The 16,087-nt window shown below is 36.1% G+C and overlaps 1 protein-coding gene across 1 annotated transcript in view; it reads left to right on the forward strand.

Annotated features, from left to right (window-relative positions):
* The window catches only part of MALRD1 (MAM and LDL receptor class A domain containing 1), a 620,077-nt gene that overhangs the window by 426,126 nt on the left and 177,864 nt on the right, over nucleotides 1-16,087 (forward strand). The window lies entirely within an intron of this gene.

Here is a 16,087-nt window from a genome sequence, read left to right on the forward strand (position 1 = left end):
TCAAAACAGTTCTCATTTTCAAACCAGCTGGTTTTCATCATAATAAGCCTGAGTATATTTTTAAATTTTACGTAAGTGTGTAAATACACGTCCTCCCGACAGCTGTCCCACTTCTAGATGCAATAATTGCTGAATATTAATTTATACCTTATTCCTTATATGTCTCTTTTTAAAATATGAAAGTTTAATATCCTAGACAATAGTATTTTCCATTTTAATGGCAATATCCTATATTTTATGTAAATCAAGGTTAAATGTTTTTGGCAATCCAAAGCTTGTTTGTCAGTAAAAATGTTTCCAAATTTAAGCAGAGGATAAAGTCAGGCTCTGCCATAATACCTGCTTCTAGAACAGTGCCTATCAGTAGACAATCAGCAAATATTTTTAATTTTTTAAAAAACTGTGGCAATATACACAGAACATAAAATTGACCAGCTTACTCATTTTTAAGTGTACAATTCAGTAACATTAAGTATATTTACATTGTTGTATAGCCATCACCAACATCCATCCAAGAAATCTTTTCATCTTGCAAAACTGAAATTCTGTACCCATTAAACAATAACTCCCCATTTCCCCCTACCCTCAGCCCCTGGCAAGCACCATTCTACTTTCTTTCTCTGTGAATTTGACTACTCTAGTTTCCTCATACAAGTGGAATCATAAGAGTATTTGTTCTTTTGTGACTGGCTTACTTTGCTTAGCATAATATCCTCCAAGTTCATCCATGTTGTACTATATATCAGAATTTCTCTCCTTTTTAAGGCTGAAAAATATTCCATTATATGTATATACCACTTTTTGTTTATCCATTCATCTGTCAATAGACACTTGGGGGATTTCCCTGGCGGTCCAGTGGTTAAGACTTTGCCTTCTAATGCAGGAGGTGCAGGTTCGATCCCTGGTGGGAGAGCTAAGATCCCACATGCCTCACGGCCAAAAGAGCAAAACATAAAGCAGAAGCAACATTGTAACAAATTTAGTAAAGACTTTAAAAGTGGTCCACATCAAAAAAATCTTTAAAAAAAAAAATAGACACTTGATTTGCTTCCACCTTTTGGCTATAGTGAATAATGCCGCTATGAACATGGGTGTACAAATATCTGTTCTTGTTCCTGCTTTCAATTATTTTATGTATATGTTCAGAAGTGGAATTGCTGGATCGTATTGTAATTCTATTTTTAATTTTTTGAGGGCCAACTCAATATTATTTATGGTGACTACACTATTTTACATTCCTGCCAACACTACACAAGCATTCCAATTTCTCCACATCCTCACCAAAACTTGTTATTTTCTGGAGTTTTTTGTTTTGGGGGTTTTAAAAAATATAGTAGCCATCCTAATGGGTGTAAAGTCACACCTCATTTTGGTTTTGATTTGCATTTCCTTATTTTGCATTAGTGATGGTGAGCATCTTTTCAAGTGCTTCTTGGCCATTTGTATATCTTTTTCGGAGGAATATCTTTCAAGTCCTGTGTCCATGTTATTTGTGTGGTTTTTTTGCTGTTGAATTTTAAGCAAATACTTTTAAAAAGAGTAAAGGAATGAATATGAGCAATAAGGGCACCCTTCTGCTTAGTCATTGAGCAGCTATATCAGAAAAAATAAACAAATGTAAATACAAATATATAAACATTTATAAAAATACCTTATTCCCAATGTAAGTCCAAATATACTTGTGCAAAAGTGTCTAAATTTCAACAAACTCTTCTTCACTTGTTGTAATCTCAGTAGTAACATACCTTTCTTTGCTCTAAGGCATAGCATTATTTTAATCTACCATGATTTTTGATGCACTCTGTTGAACAATGGCTTCTTCCGTCACATTCATTCATGAAGCACAGTGATGTCATTACAGGGAATCAACTTTCTGATATGCTGAAATGAACATTTAACTTCCGGCTATTCACAGTACATCAGTCATTTTTCTATGGATGTGCATGTTTCCCTAGCTTCCACTGTGAGCAATGCTAATTTGTATCAAACTTTCACACTTCGATGGGAGCTTAAAAATATCAAAGTTATTTATATTTGTACTTATATATTCAGATTTATTCATTTTAAAATATAGCTTTATTTTTAGTTATGAATGCATTGTTAGTAAATAGCATTGCATGATAAAATTGTTTCATGCTAATATTTTTTCCCTTCAATCTCATGAAACTCCATCAGGCTGAAACATTCTTTGAAAATAGGGAATAAAAGAAGTGAGACTTTAAATGAGCTAAACATTATCATGTTTCTACTGTCACAACTTGCCCATGTATACTTTTGAATGTCAAATAGAGGGAAAGATGCAAAGCGCTACCTTCTATAAAGCGTGGAGTGTGGTTGTGAAAGAGTGTGTGAAGGAGAACCAAGATGGTCATAGGTGCATTCTTGGCACATCAATTTCAGGAAGCTTCATATTTGGAAACGAAGATCTAGAAATTGATTTCCTTAAAACTGTATGCCTTTATCTCCCTTGCAACAATTTTTATGTACTCTCTGATGCACCCATAACTTAGCCTGAAGACTGCTTATACATGATAGGTCCATTCTTTCCCTTCTGATGTGCATGCCAAGTCTGCCAAAAATCAAATATCTAAACACATGGGGTTCAATTCTAGGTCTTCTATTATGTTCTCTGGTCTATGAGTCTATCTCTGTTATTCCACACCTCTTATTTATCATAATGTTTAAATAAGTTTTGTTATCTGAAGTATATAGTCTCTTGATTTTGATTTTTTTTTTCAGGAGTGTCTTGGCTCCTGTTAGCCTTTTGTTATTCTGTATAAATTCTAGATTCAGGAGATATATATATAGAGAGAGAGGGAGAGGGAGAGGGAGAGAGAGGGAGAGAGAGGGAGATCTCCTATTGGTATATATCTATAGAGATGGATAGATAGATAGAGAGATAGATATTCAGGTGATTCATGTATATCTATATCTCCACCACTTCTGAGAGGCAGGTTTATTTCTCATTTACTCTAAAGCTGCAAATATAAACCTTATTGATTCCAGTTTTGTGTGGGAACCTCCAATAAATCTCCTGCCCTGGGTAGTCCTTAGCCCGTGAAGTTATCTCCAGATTTCAATAGAAATTCCAGTTGGCTGAATTCATTTCATTTCTGACTTTGAAGAGTCTTGCATTTGAAAATATATTTCAGTATTTTATTACAGATTGTAGATATTTTCTCTCAGTTGGCCTTAATACAGTGACTAAAATCTCATACTGCCAAAAAAAGGAAGTGAAAAAAAGATTTTCTATCAATATTATTTAAAATATTTTAAAATGTAAATGTAAAATACATTACTAACACAAAGGTATTTTGCAGTGTTTTATAATGTATTTTATGGAAAATTATATCATTTTTTAATGTTTAGCTACTTAAAATGTACATCTTTTCTCAAGATGTCAAGTCCTGCTTTATTCTTTTGGACATAATGTACTATTTGGTGAGTTTATCTTTAAAATAACTTATGCAACATATTAAGCAATTTAAATATTATGTTGAATTTGACAGTGGATCAAGTGAGCTTCCAGGAGTTTCTAGTCTAAGAATTATCTCATATTCCAAGAAATCCTGTATTTTTAAATACTTTTAAACATTTTCAAATTTCCTTAAAATCATGGAATATGCAATTTATATTCTTTCATCACCATTTTGATTGGAAAAGCAATAGCTTAGAGGTTATATAACATGATAGGCATTGGAATCATTAGCTCAGTTTGAATTTTAACTTCACTGTTTCTCAGGTGTGTGACCTGGGACAAGTTACTTCACAACTCTATGCCTTTTCTATACAATTGAATTATTGTGGAAATCTATTGATTTAATCCTTGCAAAGTGATTAAACCAGTACCCAATCCTTTGTAAGTGAAAAATTAATATCTCTTAATACAGATAGCATTTTCTAACACTATTTAGAAAGTAAATGATAGTGTAAAATGTTATTAATGATTTCTCAAAGAAGCGTTTTGTTGTAGAGAGAATGCTGACCTAGGATGACTACAAAAATAATTAGAACTTTTAATATCTCTAAATCAAGGACAGTTTTACCAGCTTTATATGCTTTACCTTCACTAAATCTTGGTTTTTTTACATATAAATTTATTTATTATTTATTTTTATTTTTGGCTGCGTTGGGTCTTCGTTGCTGCACGCGAGCTTTCTCTGGTTGCAGCGAGCAGAGGTTACTCTTCGTTGCAGTGCGTGGGCTTCTCATCGCGGTGGCTTCTCTTGTTGCGGAGCACGGGCTCTAGGCGCGCAGGTTTCAGTAGTTGTGGCACGCAGGCTCAGTAGTTGTGGTGCACGGGCTTAGTTGCTCTGCGGCATGTGGGATCTTTCCGGACCAGGGCTCGAACCTGTGTCCCCTGCATTGGCAGGCGGATTCTTAACGACTGTGCCGCCAGGGAAGTCCTTTCACTAAATCTTATAAGAACCCACTTTATAGATAAAGAAACTAAGGTTCTGAGAGGTCAGGTTCTCAAGAATCAAGAAAAACTTTGGAAAAAGTAACATTAAATAACTAATTATTAAATGTCAAGCATGTACTGAAAACTTTGCATACATGATCTCATTTAATGTTCATACACCTCTGTTATTCATGTTGTAACTTCAGTATCTCCATTTATCAGATGAGGAATCTGAGCCTCAGAGAGATTAATTACTTTAGCCAAATGACACAACTGGTAGAGATATTACTCAGGGAGATTTTAAGATTTTGTTAAAAAATATCGTAAAGTTTCTTTGTTGTGGCTAAACTCTTTGTAAACAATTAAAAAGTGCATCAAAATATTTTTCTTTAGTCCACAGTAAACTTATTAAATTCTGAAGATTTGAATGAAATATTATGTCAAAAATACAGTGCAAATTAAATTTTTATACATCTCACATATATGGCAGCGTTCAAAGGAAAGGGTCAAAGATAATATTATGGGGTGATTAGACTTACTTGTATTCGTTTTATGCAGAAAAACATAACTTGATCACAGTTTGATGCTGGAATTTGCATGTAAGTTGAAAATTATTTAACAGTGTCCTGCAGTGACCTTACTATACAAATAATAGACAAGACAAACCAATTCAGAAGTCTGAATCAGATTGCTCAGCACTTCAAAAATCTTATTCTTCATTAAAACTCATTAATGGTATCAATATCAACGAGGTTCTAGAATCTTATATTTTTAGGAGGCCGTATATTTCCTCGAAGTGGTATTGTTTTCCTTTATTACACATATCATTGATTATTGTTGCAGCACTCCTAAAGTAGGACCAAGATAAGGTAATAATAGATGCAACTAACAGTTTATATCCTTTTTTAGTGCACGTACTAGAAACCAATTTTACCAATCAAATAAATCGAGGTCATTTTTTCTAAAGATTCTGGGATGGATCAGAGAATTGAAGAAACAATTGTGTAAGCCATCCTTGAAATGAATAAGCTCCAAGGACCTAAGTAACAGGGGCTCATGGAAAGTTGCTCCAGTGAAGTGCCCATTAGACACCTGTGCCCCCCAGAACTGCTATTTCTGTGTGTCTTGGTACAACATTCAGTCCCAAATGCAATAATCCTGTTGGCTTATCTTTAATCAGTTATCTCTCCTTTGATCAATCAGCTATGTAACACCACACTGAGATTCTGGGTGATGAACATTAGCTGGCTCTTTTCTGTTCTTCCTCAGGCCACACCCCGCCCCATTTGGCAAGGAGTCTGTTGAGAGCTAAAAGGACATGCCCACTCAGAGCCTATGTTCCCGGTTCTAAATCTCAGATTACTCTGATCATGCAGCTCCAAGCTGGCTTCAGGGGTCTTTCCTCACCTCTTCCCCAGTTCTGTCTTCTCATGGAGGGACTGCACTGCTGGTATGCATACCCTGAGCTGCAAGGTTAGCTACGAGATGACCATGGAGATGAAGATGGGATTGTACCTACAGACTGGGGTGTCCACTGCAGATCCCATGCATGTTAAAGGTGGACCTATTGCCATAGCCTGCGTCATCACCTTGAACCAGGAAGCTCATTCACCTTGTGTTTATTCTGAACATCAGTCTATAACATATTTTATAAGACCCTAACTATTCATGTTTTATATCCATGTGATATATTCTCACACATTAAACACAGATGATTCATAATCTGCTCTTGGGAGGTACGTACACGTCAGAAATATGTCTCTACATTTCAACACAGACTTCCACATTCTCCATCTCCTTAAACTAAGCTTTTTGCCTAATTATTTTTATGTATTTTGTATGTAAAAATGTTAGTGTTTTGGTTTTTTCCAGTTATTCCCACATTTTATTTATGTAGGATCAATGCTGGTAAACTCTTGGACTTTATACAACTCTTGATTTCTTCATTCTAGTGGAAGTATAGTTATTGGAGTGGGGCAGCCTATAGCTGAGACATTCTACATGAGTAACTTTTAACTCTTTAATGCCCAACAATTTTAATGGAATTTTCATCTTACATTTTAGCTCGTAAGAGAAATGTGCTTTTGGATGGCTGAAAATAATAATCTTAGATTACTTGTTACAGCATTTTTGTACTTGCATTTATATTTTTAAAAAGCAACCAGAGAATTTCTAGTGAATTAACTAAGAAAGTGTCTTTGAGATAGTATTCAAAACCCCTAGAACTTTAATTTATTTATTTACTTATCTTTGGCTGTGTTGGGTCTTCGTTTCTGTGCAAGGGCTTTCTCTAGTTGCGGCAAGTGGGGGCCACTCTTCATCGCGGTGTGCGGGCCTCTCACTGTCGCGGCCTCTCTCGTTGCGGAGCACAGGCTCCAGACGCGCAGGCTCAGTAGTTGTGGCTCACGGGCCTAGTTGCTCCTTGGCATGTGGGACCTTCCCAGACCAGGGCTCGAACCCGTGTCCCCTGCATTGGCAGGCAGATTCTCAACCACTGCGCCACCAGGGAGGCCCAAAACCCCTAGAACTTTAGAGTGGAAAGACCTTAGGGATCCAGAGTGTTTGAATGATTTCATTCCAGGTTACTTGGAGGTTTGACACTGTGGGAACAGAAATACAGCTTATTGCCTCTCAATTTAATGATTATTCTGTCACTCCATAGTAGGTGTAGGAGAACATGAAGCAAACACACATGATAATTACTGACTTGGGTAGTAAGATGTGTAAAAATAGTTGTTTTCAATTTGGTCAAAATGAATCAACTATTTATTATAAAATATATTTAAATAAGCTTGTATCCCTACTATGTATTAATATTTCGAGCAAATCAGCAAGTACTTCTGTATAATTTCTATGCAAAAGTTACCTGAGCAAGGGAAAAAAAATAGTATTCTGAGACAAAAGCTAAACAAGCAATTGCATTTGCCACCTGTGCCATTTTCTATCAGATATATATGACATTGGTGCTTTGATGTGCAAATTTCCTCTTACACCTCATCTCCAGTGGAATGGAGATAAACTTGAGCAAAGTGTGTACTCCCCTCTTAATACAGCAATTAGAAAATTTTAATTAGGTCTAAACAGATGACATATTCCATCCATTATGGGTCTTCTTCAAGTTAGAGTTGGAATCCAGCATGTAGACAGACATCCTTAATAAAGGGCCACTTGTGAATGATGATTACAATTTCCTTGGGTGAGTTATTTTCTTTCCTTACAATTTTATGTCTCACACCAAAGTCGTCTTCCTCACGAAGAGTATTTATTGTCTCCATACTCCAGGTTCCTGTGCCTCGCTTCTCTTTAGATTATCTTTGCTTTCTGTCTTGTGTCATCACACACCGTGGGCCTACTTGTCTGTGTAGAAAGCAATAAATTGCATCATTACCTGCGCTTATATAGACTATCAAGCTCACAGTATATATTACATCTCAGAAATTATCTTAGGCAGTGACAATAATTATCCTGCAACCTATTTATCCTCTGAACAGTTTTCAAGAGTTGACAGTTTTCTTGTAACCATTTTTAACTGTGAAGTTCTATAGGAATGATTTTGCCCAATATAGTTTAAATTCATTAAATGTAATTCTTAGTCCTTAGTACTCATAGCATGTTTAGAATTTATTTTATGTTTAATTAACCACCTATTCTGATTGTAGTGGTAAAGTCCAGGCAATTTTACAAATTTAAACACAGTTCAGCAAATGTTACTTAATCACCAAAAGGTCCCTGGGATCTGTGCTATGGTTTAGGGATGTAGTAATGAATACAGTATAGTTCCTTCCTTTAAGGATTCTTTCCGTTTTTTTCCAGAAGAAACATGTCTAGTTTTCTGTTGTATAGTGGATAAATCCAACAGGAAATGTATCAGTGTACTGTATTTCAATACCACGTGCTATAATTGATATTATCCAGAGCACCAACAGAGCTGGATGGATAAATGGGACTTGGAAAGAGTAACACTTAACTTATGGCTTATGGGATTGGATATTTGCGCAGGATGAGAGGAGGAATGGGGTTTATTGGTTGAGTAAAGGCTGTAGTCAAAGCATGAATTCTGGCTTTGCTATGAAGTAGTTGTGTGACCTTCAGTAATTTTAATAAGACAGAAAATTATAGTACCTGCTTCGTGGAGCTATCTTCGGAATTAAATGAGTTTATATATGTAATGTGCTTAAACAGGATGAGACATGCAATCTAGTCTCCTTAAGAGTCAGAGCCACCATATTCATCAACAGAATCATCCTCATTGTATACAAGTTATAGTAGGGGAGGCTACAGCTAGATCACAGTTCAAGTTCATTTCTTATTCAGCTTGCAGTAGTTAGGTGAACAGATTAGGGGGACCACTCTTCTCATGCATTTATTCAAGGACCCAGGCCGGTCTTTAGTCTCTGACCTTCAAGGTCCACCCTAGTGAACATCACATTGTTTCTATCCAGCCGAGAGAGGAAAAGAACGTGGCGAGCTGTGCGTGGACGTTTCTGTGGCTTTGCCTGGAAGTGGTGACTATCACCTCCACTCACACTCCACTGGCTAGAACTCACCCTTGTGGCCCCACCTGGTTGCACACGGTGTTGAGAAGTCAAGTGCCTGGCTGAGCAGCTGCTACCCAGCAACAACCGTCTGCTGTAGAAATTTGAAGGTATATGTTGTAAACAGCCAGCCATCTCCACCCCACGGATGAGACAGGATGAAGGCATAAAAACAAGAGTAAGGACCAAAGTAGGTGAGAAAAGATGTTATGCTTCTGTGGACCATCCACAGATGGGCATTGTGAGGTTTAGTGTGAGTCAAGAAATAGAGAAAGATAAAGTAGGAGGCAAAAAGAGAGACGAAAGTGCATTTTTTGGTCACGTTTAGTGTGTCTGATATGTTATAGAGAAATCCAGCAGGAAATGTATCCTAAGTGACTAAACTCAGGAAAAGGGACAGATTGGGTTGTAGATATCAGGTCATCAACCCCCAGATGTCAGGTAAAATCATGACAGTAAATGTGATGCCCAAAGAAGAACAAAGGGTCACAATTTGCTGCATTGGCATTAAAGACCTGAACCGGAAAAAGAGCCAAGAGAGAGAAGGAGGGTTAAGATGTGATGGAGTAGTAGGAATATGGTGGCCAGGAGCTAAAGGAATTGAGGGTCACAGAAAGGAAGACATTTTTGGTATATCAGATGCAGAAGTAAAATCCAGAATGGAAAGGGTCAACATTTCTCTTAAAATGGTAGTTAGGAAATTACCAGAAAACGAAGCAAGCGTTCTTTTAAGGGAGCATTAGGACCTGAAAAGGGATGAGGGGTGGATGAGGACTTTTGAATCACTAACCCACTAAAAGTGCTTCTTAAAGCGGAAAAGCATACTGGTCATTGTCAAATACATCACTTCTGAGTTTTGTTGATTTTGCTTTATTTTCTTATTATTTCCTTTTCCTTCATTGTAAACCTTCTAAAAAGGTTTTTTGTCTAAACCTTTAAATTAATGATTTAGAAAACTAGATACTTAAAATATATCCAGATCTAAAAAAAGCTAAAGATAAAAATCTGAGTTGCATGTCTGAAAAGAGAGGTTGACGTATATAATTTTCTTTCAAACAAATATAGAATCAGTTTATAAAGTCACCTTTTTGCTTAAAAAGCTGAAAAGTTGATCTTTAAGATATTTTCCACTTCGTATACACCTTGCCTCTGTGTAGCACAAGTGGATTTGCATTTTTTATATTTTCCTAAGCTCTTGCTATCCTCTAAGACATGGTCCAGTAACTCTGATACCACTTCTGATAATTTTTTTTTTTTTTTTTTAATTAATTTATTAATTTATTTTTGGCTGTGTTGGGTCTTCGTTGCTGTGCGAGGGCTTTCTCTAGTTGCGGCAAGTGGGGGCCACTCTTCATCGCGGTGCACGGGCCTCTCACTATCGCGGCCTCTCTTGTTGCGGAGCACGGGCTCCAGACGCGCAGGCTCAGTAGTTGTGGCTCACGGGCCTAGTTGCTCCGCGGCATGTGGGATCTTCCCAGACCGGGGCTCGAACCCGTGTCCCCTGCATTGGCAGGCAGATTCTCAACCACTGCGCCACCAGGGAAGCCCCACACTTCTGATAATTTTGGCACAAACTGTACTTTGCTGTCACTGAGCTCACAGAGGTTACACATTCAGATGTGTTGCTCTCAGTTGTCTGATATGTGCAGTGACCTTCTTGAAACCTAGCAATTTTTCTAACATAAGATAGATTTAAACGCTCACCCTGAATAGAAAATATGAAAGGTATTTATTGTTATTTTCTGGACATTTAAAAATCCTGGTCATGAGATATGTAGTCATCAGCAGTGTTGAGATTTCCTTTTATTTGCAAACTTGCCCCTGATCCTATTTCTAGAACAAGAGAGCCGTCAGGTGAAATAAGCAGTTCATCTGTGAAGGAAGATTTCAGGTGCGTGATCTTTCCCAAAGTATTTTTTTCTTGAGCCTATTTCCCCCCCCCTTTTTTTTTTTTTACCCAAGTGTTATTCTTCAGATAACATTGAATCTTCTGTATTTGCAACGTGTGGCCAAATGTACTTGATAAGGAAACTGAAATGAATGGAGTTTTATAAAGGACCTGCTTCTTCTCAGTTGAGTGGTCTGGCCTCTTTTTCTAATTGGCTACATGACAAGCTGAGATGATATGCATTTTGAAAGGTCAGCACTGAATAAATGTATTAAATATTTATTAACATACCAGTGCAAACTAGGGCTACATTTTGTTGTCCTCTGACAGCAAGCCATTAAATATCTTCCATTACAGCACTAAACAGCCTGTTTTACACATAAGTTTTCACTACCAGATTATAAATTCTTTGATGGTAAGAACTATCCACCATGGTGTCTGACAACTGTTCAATATATGTTTCTAGGATGAATAAGTAAAGATACTAAATGGATGATGTCACTAGATTTAAAGGTATAGTACTTTGTATGAGAGAGTGATTACCATTGTTTTCATTTAGAGATTGATAGTAAATGAGTTACCTAAGGTTACAGAGCTTTCATGAGAATGGAGGTTCAGATCAATACATTGGCCACACATATTTTGACTTTCCACTAGCAATCAATCAATATTACTGTCCAGTATTACCAGCTTTAACTAGAGGGAAACTTTTACTTAGAATGATAAAACTTTTGAAGCATATCTACAATAAAGACTATCCAAAGATAATTTAACAAGTTAAAACAGACAAATGACGAGGAAAATGTATATATTAACAAACAGAAAGAAACTATGTTTATGAAAAAGTTCCCTCTTCTAGCCACTACAAATATATCTTTATGTTTCTGTTTCAATGAACGCACTCAAATGTTCATATATGTTTACCTTTATAGGAACACAAGATAAAGAAAATGATATATGCCAATTTCAGAGGGTTTCTTTTTATAATAAGGAGCATGATTTGGAGAAAATTGTTTTATGGGACTTTCTTGAGATTATTTTTAGAATTCATGATATAAGGTTTTAACAGTTTTTAAATATTAAATTTATATTGAAAATTAGACTACAGAAAAATTAACAAAATCGTATCATAGGATGTGCTTCCCACTCACTACAAACATATAAAAATATCTTTAAAAAGCACTTATTAATACTCCAAACTGAAATTTGAAAAAGAAAAGAAAATATACCAGTTCCAGAACCAAAGGGGGACTCAAACATAGATCATAGATGGAAGCTAACTTCCCAGTGGCTTAAAGGACTTGGGAACCTGGACATAGTAAATGGTATCTGGAGACTGGAAGTTTTAACCCTATATCAGAGTAGGAGAGCTAGACATGTACCCTTGCATAAAGCCTGGTCCTTTCCAGAGAAAGCCCAGAGAAATTTGTTGTCTGTCCAGGGACTTGGAAAAAATTAAAGAAAAATAGATAAGCAGAACAGGAGCTACCAACATGAAACCAAAACCCTAAAACTTGTGCCATACCACATATAGGACAGTGCATGCTGTGCAAATGAGAACTCAAAAATAACACATTAATATTAAAATTTCTAGAACCACTGAAACTTCAAGGATAATGCATGAAGCCAGTGTAAATTTATGCTGTTAGGACCACATGCTATCGGGATCATAATACAGAAAAAGGAAAGCATAAAATAAAATAGGCAGGATACTAAATAAAATAATTAAATTTCACTTCCAGAAATTATAACTGAAATAAATATCAATGGAAAAGTTAAACAGATTAGAGGCACAGCTGAAGGATAAATCATCAAATAAGTGTGAGCTTACTCACCAAAATGCAACACAGCAAGGTAAAGAGAAAAAAAAATATGAACAGAAATTGAGACATTGAAGATAGACTAAGTGAATCTAACACTTATAATAGCAGCCGCATAGCACAGGGAGATCAGCCCGGTGCTTTGTGACCACCTAGAGGGGTGGGGTAGGGAGGGTGGGAGGGAGATGCAAGAGGGAGGAAATATGGGGATATATATATATGTATAGCTGATTCACTTTGTTATAAAGCAGAAAGTAACACACCATTGTAAAGCAATTATACTCCAATAAAGATGTTAAAAAAAAAAAAAAAAAGAAAGTTCCAGAAATAGAAAACAGAGACTTAGGGAAAGATAGTACTTGAAGAAATAAAATTGATCATTTTCTGTAATTTAAAAATGACATGACTCCTCAAGTTATCATAGCATAGAAACAATGACACCCCAGTAGCAGGGGGCAACCTAGTACCCAGATTTTGGTTTTCGACAGCATTCTCCAATAAAAGGAACCAGGGCTGCTCAGAGAAATGACTGATGGCTGATTCTAGGACTGGGCTGGGAAAAATACAAGGTAAGGCTGAAGCAACTTATGGTGTTAGAACAGAAAGCAGTGTGCAAAAAAAAAAAAGGCTACATTGATGGTAGTATGTCAAAGGGACATAGAAGCCAACTGAAAGAGCTCCCCTTTGCCAATTTGAGCAATAAAAAAATAAAGTAGCATTGTATTATGACTCAAATTGTAAAATAAATATCGTTGAGTCCATATTGATATAAATTACTAAATAAATATATAAATGGGAGAGAAAAGACCAATCTCCCATATGTAAGAACACTAATTTATGTAGATTCTCTACCCTCAAGGAGGGAAGCATAGATCTCCACTCCAGTATGTGGTCTGCACACAGTGACTTCCTTCCAAAGAAATGTTGTATTTAAAGAGATAGAGAAAAGAAAGTAACTTTAAAGTGGAGAAATATGACAAGAACTACATCAGCCAGGTAGACAAGGTCAACATGAACAGTGACAAGTTGTGTCATAGTATGTGCCCTGGTCATGATGTGATGAAAATAACACTTTACTTCTGTAGTCTTCCTCCCCTACATCCATAATCCTACCTAAATTATAGGGGGGAAAATCAAATTCCAATAGAAATCCTACAAAATACTTGACCAGTACTGTCCAAATTGTAAAAGTTATCAAAAACAAGGAAAATCTGAGAAACTGTCACAGTGAAGAGAAGCCTAAGGAGACATGACATGGTCATGGTTATTCAGTCTCCTTCAGCCTAAGGAGCCTGAATAACATGGTCTTCAGTGAGGGGGAGTCTGGCCATTGCTATCACGTCTTTTATGTCCTTCATGTGGTAATATTCTGCATGAGAAATAAAGGTGCCAAAAATGTGTGCCCACGGGAAATTTACTGTCTGAAATCCCAGAGCATACTGAATATCATCACTTGAAGGAGATGATAAAACTAGTGTGTACCCACAAATATAATCTGTAAAATGAATACATCTAATTCTATGTAATGAATCCTGTGCACAAAGCTGTTTTAATCCAAAAACAAATTTATATGAGCAAGGATTTCTTTACTGTAACTTCTATTTCAAAGAAGAATAATGTGAGTTTTCAACTGACGTCACTTTAACTTTGGGGACAGTGTATTCAAATACACAGTGGATTAGTCCTATATGTTCCTCATGCTTTTAGTGGATTAAATATTCGATTCTTATGGCTACATTATTTTGCAGACATTTTCTTCTTCCTAGGATTTTTCCATTTATCATGTTTTAGTTTTAGGTCTTTTGGACTCTGTCAACCTTTATTTTTTAAGCTAAAATAAATATTTAGTCTGTTTCATGTGCCGTATTCTGCCAGCCAGGTCATCTTCAACTCGCTTATGAGCACCAATGCTCTTTCTATTCTCATATCATTAACTATAGTATGTGTTAGATTATCTTTCATTTCATATATTTGTTGACCAGGTTAATAGGTACTACTTTTATCATTTTGGCTAAATGACGAAACTGAAAATGGCTAAACACATGCAAGACATTCTCACTAAAGTAATGTTCCTCTTCTATTTACAATGCTGTTTTTGCTAACAGCAGTCTGACTGACTATATTCTTGTCTTAAAGAAGATCTACTTTTCTTAGAATTGCAGTCTCTTTTTATTTTTAATTCGTGCAACCCATATACCATAGATACTCTGGTTTATGCTCAGTTTACTATAATTCAAAGCATTGACTTGATTCCTCTTCATGTTTTTTCTATTCTATATTGTTAAGGTAATAATCCTCATTTAGAGATGGAGTCTATTTCAGTCATTTTTTTTTAAACTAAAGAACCAATTATTTAGATTATAAGTCAAAACCCATATCCTCTGTGGAGTAATTTTATGACTCCACAGCCTATGGCATAGAAAAATAAAATAATCTCCAATGCATAGACTTGCATACTAAACAATGTCTACATAGTTCTCTGGGTTAACTGTAAATTCTCACTAGTGTTAATTAAAATTATGTGGCAAAGTTTCTAAATCACTCAAAGAACACGACCTTTAATTCTTCACCTTACTGATACCCACGATCTAATAAATATTGGCTGTTCTTTTAGATGCCCTCTCTCAATCTTCGTATTTAGACTACATTTTACTGGTAAATTATTTCTGGAAATTATTGAGGTTTTAGCTATTGCATTATGGGGATGACTATGGAAAGACTATAGAAATGCACTTTTATGAAATCTGTAGAGTTTTACTATTTTCCTTCATGAAAATACTCCCTAACCTTGAGTAACCTGCCCCCACTGCAGACACCCTATCCTGAACCCATACTAATCTATGTAACAAAGGAATTGCTGAGCTTTATTTAATTTGTTGAATTTGATAAAGATAGTTTCAGACCTTTAATGTATATCACTTTGAAGCTATAAAATATTATCATTAGACTTCATATCAGTTGAAATGATTAGACTTAATATCAGTTGAAATGATATGCCAACATGTGAATTGCTTTGAAAATTCTATGTCAATTTGCTTTTCTAAGCCCCCTTTAGATGAAACCATTATGCCTTCAGTTATTGTAACCAGCATTTATAAAGCACAAATTGTATTATTAGGTGCTGTGTTAGGCCCAAGAAAACACAGCAAAAACTCCTGTGTTGAAGGAGCTTAGAGTCTGGGAGGACAGACAGAAGTGTAAACAGCTCTTATACGAGGTGGTAAGCATTTAATATAGGAATAAAAGTATCCTTAGACAGCATGAAATAGGGAGTGTCCGACCAGAGGCTTGGATGGCAAAGAGAAAGGCAAGACAAGGGTAGAGAGAGAAGTTGTTTCCTTGAGTCCTAAGGTTGAACAGACCACCAAGACCACAAGTGGGAATGAACGGTCAGTACAGGTAAAGGAAGCGGCATTTGTGAACACGTGGCAAAATGCAGACC

The sequence above is a fragment of the Eschrichtius robustus genome, chromosome 1 (assembly GCF_028021215.1).
Source record: "Eschrichtius robustus isolate mEscRob2 chromosome 1, mEscRob2.pri, whole genome shotgun sequence".
Lineage (NCBI taxonomy): Eukaryota > Metazoa > Chordata > Mammalia > Artiodactyla > Eschrichtiidae > Eschrichtius > Eschrichtius robustus.